At 63.0% G+C, this 6231-nt stretch overlaps 1 protein-coding gene across 1 annotated transcript in view; it reads left to right on the top strand.

Annotated features, from left to right (window-relative positions):
- Positions 1-6231, top strand: part of SMOC2 (SPARC related modular calcium binding 2) — a 51652-nt gene that overhangs the window by 34903 nt on the left and 10518 nt on the right. The window lies entirely within an intron of this gene.

The following is a 6231-nucleotide window of genomic DNA, read 5'->3' as shown; positions in this document are numbered from 1 at the left end:
AAGGTGCAAACACCCCTGCACAGACGCCTCGCTGAGCGCCTCTGTGCACCTGGCGGGCGTCTCCCCCGCAGTCGGGGGCTCCCCGTGTCCGCGACCAGCAGGCGGGGGGCTCTCTGCCGCCATCGCCGGGGAAATCCCTCCTCCGCCAGGTGTCGGATTTGGTGGAGGACAGTTTTCTCTACAGGAAACAGCGGCTCCGGCCTGTGTTCGGCGCCCGGGGAGCCCGCGGCGAGCGCTCGCTGGTCTCACTCACGTCTCAGGGCCTGTGGTCTGTCCCTACGGGGCCGAGAGTCCTAACGTTTCTGATCAAACAAGACGGCACTGTTTCTGCATCGACCTGCCTGCTCACGAGTGTCCCCTGCACGTCGCCGGCATCGGTGTGGCCGCGGTGCCGGTGTCCGGGGCAGGCGGTGGGAGCTGTCCCCACGGAACCCAGCACTGACGAGACGCCGATCCTGACTAAAGGCCGGGTGGGGGTTTATCTTGTGGGAACAGCTGGTCGTAGGAGGGAGTCCTGCCAGTGTCGCTTGTCTGGGTGTCAGATGTGCCTTTGGAGAGAGAACGTCTAGGGAGAGCGCTGGGAAGAGGTCTTGTCCCAGCTGTGGGAACCCCGCCCCTCCCCTGCCCTGGAGACTGGGGGGCGGGGGAAGAGGGGGCGGAACCCCACCCCCCCTGCCCTGGAACCCCACCCTGCCGCTGCCTCTAGGAGGAGACAGGGGCGCTGTCACCCCGATGCCGCCTCCCGCCTCCCAGGCCTCAGACACTAACCAGTGACCTTTGGAGACAGGATCCTTATTAGGGAAAAGCAAGTGGCCTTCAAACAGCTCCGGCCGAGGCTGCTCTTGGTGCAGAGCGGGCTGTTCCCAGAACCGCGGGCGCGCGGTGTGGGCAGCTCCTTCCAGCCGCGGCCGGTCCTTCCTTCCGAAGGCACTGCTCTCGTTTCCGGCTGGGACGGGGTGGAATGCGGGTCTGGCTGAAGCAGACGCCCTCAGAGCACCCCAGGGCTTCACATCCTCTTTTAGCACTCCCGGGGGGCGTGGCGCGACCCCCCTCCCCACGGGTAGCTGAGGCTGTTCGCCTGCAGGCGGTGCCAGCTGACCCCGTGCCTGTGCCGTGGGCCGCCCGGCCCTGCAGATGCCCCTGTTGCCCTTCCTCCACTGGACTCGGCCTTCAAGGCTCTGTCACAGGCAGAAGGAGGAGCCGATGTCTCACCCATGAAACATGTCGACTTCGGTGATTTCCCGTCAGATCAAATACATTTCATAGACGCGAGGCTGCGGAATGGTGGCTGAGCCGGGAGGGGAGTCTAGGTTCAGGCAGGCAGCCCCCTAGTCCTGTGGATGCAGAGAGTGGGTGCCACGCTGTGCCCAGGGCTTCCAGCCACACCCGGAGGGCTTACTGGTACCGGCCTCCCTGGTACTGTTCAGGACCACAGGTGTGCAGGTGAGGATAGGCGTTCAGGTGAGGTGAGTGTGCAAGTTAGGGCAGGTGTGCAGGTGAGGTGAGGTGTGCAGGTGAGGGCAGGTGTGCAGGTGAGGGGAGGTGTGCAGGTGAGGGCAGGTGTGCAGGTGAGGGGAGGTGTGCAGGTGAGGGCAGGTGTGCAGGTGAGGGGAGGTGTGCAGGTGAGGGCAGGTGTGCAGGTGAGGGGAGGTGTGCAGGTGAGGGCAGGTGTGCAGGTGAGGGGAGGTGTGCAGGTGAGGGCAGGTGTGCAGGTGAGGGGAGGTGTGCAGGTGAGGACAGGTGTGCAGGTGAGGTGAGGTGTGAAGGTGAGGCCAGGTGTGCAGGTGAGGGTAGGTATGCAGGTGAGGGCAGGTGTGCAGGTGAGGTCAGGTGTGCAGGTGAGGACAGGTGTGCAGGTGAGGACACGTGTGCAGGTGAGGGCAGGTGTGCAGGTGAGGGGAGGTGTGCAGGTGAGGACAGGTGTGCAGGTGAGGACACGTGTGCAGGTGAGGGCAGGTGTGCAGGTGAGGGGAGGTGTGCAGGTGAGGACAGGTGTGCAGGTGAGGACACGTGTGCAGGTGAGGGCAGGTGTGCAGGTGAGGGGAGGTGTGCAGGTGAGGACAGGTGTGCAGGTGAGGACACGTGTGCAGGTGAGGGCAGGTGTGCAGGTGAGGGGAGGTGTGCAGGTGAGGACAGGTGTGCAGGTGAGGACACGTGTGCAGGTGAGGGCAGGTGTGCAGGTGAGGGGAGGTGTGCAGGTGAGGACAGGTGTGCAGGTGAGGACACGTGTGCAGGTGAGGGCAGGTGTGCAGGTGAGGGGAGGTGTGCAGGTGAGGACAGGTGTGCAGGTGAGGACACGTGTGCAGGTGAGGGCAGGTGTGCAGGTGAGGGGAGGTGTGCAGGTGAGGACAGGTGTGCAGGTGAGGACACGTGTGCAGGTGAGGGCAGGTGTGCAGGTGAGGGGAGGTGTGCAGGTGAGGACAGGTGTGCAGGTGAGGACACGTGTGCAGGTGAGGGCAGGTGTGCAGGTGAGGGGAGGTGTGCAGGTGAGGACAGGTGTGCAGGTGAGGACACGTGTGCAGGTGAGGGCAGGTGTGCAGGTGAGGGGAGGTGTGCAGGTGAGGACAGGTGTGCAGGTGAGGACACGTGTGCAGGTGAGGGCAGGTGTGCAGGTGAGGGGAGGTGTGCAGGTGAGGACAGGTGTGCAGGTGAGGACACGTGTGCAGGTGAGGGCAGGTGTGCAGGTGAGGGGAGGTGTGCAGGTGAGGACAGGTGTGCAGGTGAGGACACGTGTGCAGGTGAGGGCAGGTGTGCAGGTGAGGGGAGGTGTGCAGGTGAGGGCAGGTGTGCAGGAGAGGACAGGTGCGCCGTGTGTGAGAGCGGATGTGAAATGCGTGTTTGCTGTTGCTTGTGTCTCAGTCTGCGCTGGGCCCTGTGGGGAGGGGCCGATTCTCGAGAGCAAAGCTTGGAGAGAAAGAGCGACATTGTTTCACGTCCTAGGCCTGCGTGGATGATTAAATATGCCATTAGGTTTGTAGAATGACTAGTCCTTCAGAAGAAAATTGCCTTTTATGGGAAAAATGGTGAATATAGACCATTCCATCCAGCGTTACCGAGGAAAGGGTGCTGCGGATAAAACGCAAACCCACACAGACGCTCTGGCTAAAGACCGCGTGACGGAACCAGGCACCTGGCGGGGGGCGGGGGGGTCCCAGCTGGCGGGTGTGGAACCGGGGCACCCTGGGGGGGCCGTCCCAGCTGGTGGGTGTGGTACTGGGGCACCCTGGCGGGATCCCAGTTGGCGGGTGTGGTACTGGGCACCTGGGGGGGGGATCCCAGTTGGCGGGTGTGGAACCGGGGCTCCCTGGGGGGTCCCAGCTGGCGGGGGTGCAGCAGGGGCTCCTCTTGGGTGGGAAAAGCGCTGCAGCTCCAAGGAGCCGGCTGAGACAATCCTTCCTGTAGGACGTCCTGCTTCTTAAAGGCAAAGTCGATGGGAGGCTGAGCGGGTGCAGGAGGCACAGAAAGGCAAGAACTGGACTCGGTAACCGCCCTGCACCGGGCAGAGGCTTCGTGAGGCTTTTATTAGAGTATTTAGTTCAGCTGATTATTTCCTGATTTTTAAGAAAATGAGGAGAAGGTGGAGAAAGCCTGGGGGGAAATGGTGGAAATGGCTCATTCACAGTAAAATAAGAACAAAGGGCGAGTTACAGAGGAGGAAAGGCAACAGGTGCCGATTGAAAACGCCGTCACAGAGGCGCCGGAGGCGCCGGCACGTTCCCGCTTCCTGCACGGACCCGCGGGGAGCACGCGTGTCGGCCGCTGCTGGCTGGTGGGCCGAATGCACAGGGGCCTCTCAGATGCCAGGGCCCCCCCGGCCGGGCGGTGAGCCCCGTCCACGCCGAGCCCCGTCCTGGTGAAGGTGGTTTACCAGCGGCAGGAGCAGGAGGGCCGCCGCGTCCTCTTCCATGGACGCCCTGACGCTCATCCTGAGCGGCACCTCCCTCCTGCACGCCGGCTCTCTGGGGGCTCCCGCGGCTCCCACTGTGCTGTGCCCCTCCCGAGGCCGTGGGTGGTCCGTCTCGCTGTCTGTCCGCCCTGTTAACAGTTTGTGCGTGGAAATCGGTGAAACCGGGCTTGTTCCTAACCCCAGGCGTCCTGGTGGGTCGCCAGGGGCGTCCACTCTAATGATGGGCTGAGTGCGTGGTCTCGGGCAGGTCCCTGCACAGCGGCCCAGCCCCTCTCGAGGATGGTCACCCCTACCTCTGATCACTGTCATCAGACGGCACTGTTCTCCGTGGTGCCTGGTGGGTCCACGGAAACTTGAGGGGGGCCCTAAGCTCATGAGATCGTTTTTTTTAATTTTATTTTTGTTAATCCTCACCTGAGGATATGTTTCCATTGGTTTTTAGGGCGAGTGGGAGAGAGGGAAAGACAGAGAAAAGCATCGATGTGAGAGAAACACACCGATTGGTTGCCTCCTCACGTGCCTGGGCTGGGGGAGAGCGGGGGAGAGCCTGAAACTGAGGTCCGTGCCCTTGACCGGAATCGAACCCAGGACCCTTGGGTCTGGAGGCTGACGCTCTATCCACTGAGCCACGCCGGCCAGGGTGGGATGGCTTTTCTTAGGGAGACTTGCTCTCTCCTCGTCACCAGCTGAGGCCGCGGTAGCTCCTCGCTCTTACTGTGGTTGCTGCTCTGTGATGTTGGTGTGTCGGGTCCTTGAGACCCAAATCTCTGACCCACGTTGGTGAGATCGGGGTCACTGGTCACCGGTCACCCTGGTGTGACCCCACCTCTGTGTCTCCAATTCATTGCCAGTGGGGCCTCCTCTCTGGGGAGGATCGTGGCGCCTTTTCCATGCGGGTTTCCTAGTGAGGGGAGGTCTGACCAGCCGTGGGCGGAGGGGTGCGAGCGGGGGTGCCCGGGGCAGCCTGGTGGCTCCCGGCCCCGCGTGTCTCGTGGGAACGGCAGTGGCTGGGAGGCCAGAGAAGCCTGCTCACCAGGTGCTCAGGACGCCTGCTGGTCTCGGAGGTGAGGGGCGTAGTAAACGGTGAGTCGACACAAAAGAAACTGAGGTCGCCGCGCTACAGAGCGTGATTGACGAGCCACGGAGGCTGGCGCTGGTCCTGCGCGATGGCGGGGTCTCACAGGTTTGCGGAGTTCAGCCCTGGGTGGCTGCTGCCGTCCCCGCACAGGGCAAGCGGAGGCCGCGTGCACCGCAGACGATTGGGCGGACGTGGGGAACGGGCCAGGAGTTTGGAAGGAAAGGTGTCTCCATTTGAATGGAAAGCGTCCCTTAAAGTACAAGTTATTTCTAAAAAAGTAAAAGCAGCAGTCGGCGCCCAGGCACCAGGGAGAGCCGGCCTCTCTGGGCTGCTTGTGGGGCGCGTGGGGGGCTGGGGCTGGCTGTGAGGCATGAGGGCGGCGTGGGTGGGGCGTTCATGCCGAGCCCTGTTTTGGGGTCTCCCTGAGGCAGCAGCAGCCCGAGCGTGTTTCCGTTTGTATTGAAAGAAAATGGGAAAAGAAGAAACGGTATGAGTAGATTTTCTGAGACCAGTACTTTCTGAACGAAAAGCTCCTGTTTTTTTAAACCTTCCGCTTCACAGAAAGTGCGGAGCACAGTCACTTATATCAAGAGCAACACCTCCTGCTGGGGCATCACGGCGGCAGGCCCGGGCCCTGGTGCAGGCGGGCGAGGCAGGCATCCGGGCGGCATGAGCCTCCTCACTGGGAGGGACGGGCCCAGGCCGGGCAGCACGCCGCCTGTGGGGGCAACCAGGACTGGAGCCCAGGTGTTTGCAGGAAATCAGAGTCGATGCCAGTGTTTCCGGGGTCCCGCAGAGAAGGGGGTTGAGCGAGCGTCTCCAGGCTGAGCCGGGAGCTTTGTTTTGCGCGGATTTGAAAACAGACTGCTTTAGCGAGGGCAGCGGAGTCCTCTCTCTACAAATGGCACTTCCATCGGCTGCGAGTTCCCCATTGATAGGCCGGGCGCCCACCCGCCCTGGGCCCCGGGCGGGGCTGTCCCCTGCGGTCCCTCCTCTGAGCTGAGACGTCTGTGCTGTGCTCTGTGCTCCGCTGAAGAACAGCGCATGCCTACAACTGGTCGCTGGGCGGCCTGGCTGGGGACACACCTGCCCCAGACACACCTGCCCCGGGACACACCTGCCCTGGGACACACCTGCCCTGAGACCCACCTGCCCCGGGAAACACCTGCCCCATGACACACCTGCCCCGGGACACACCTGCCCCGGGACACACCTGCCCCGGGACACACCTGCCCTCGGACACACC

The sequence above is a fragment of the Myotis davidii genome, unplaced genomic scaffold (genome assembly GCF_000327345.1).
Source record: "Myotis davidii unplaced genomic scaffold, ASM32734v1 scaffold592, whole genome shotgun sequence".
Classification (NCBI taxonomy): domain Eukaryota; kingdom Metazoa; phylum Chordata; class Mammalia; order Chiroptera; family Vespertilionidae; genus Myotis; species Myotis davidii.
Note: the sequence above shows the minus strand (reverse complement) of the source record. Positions and strands in the feature narration are given on the sequence as shown.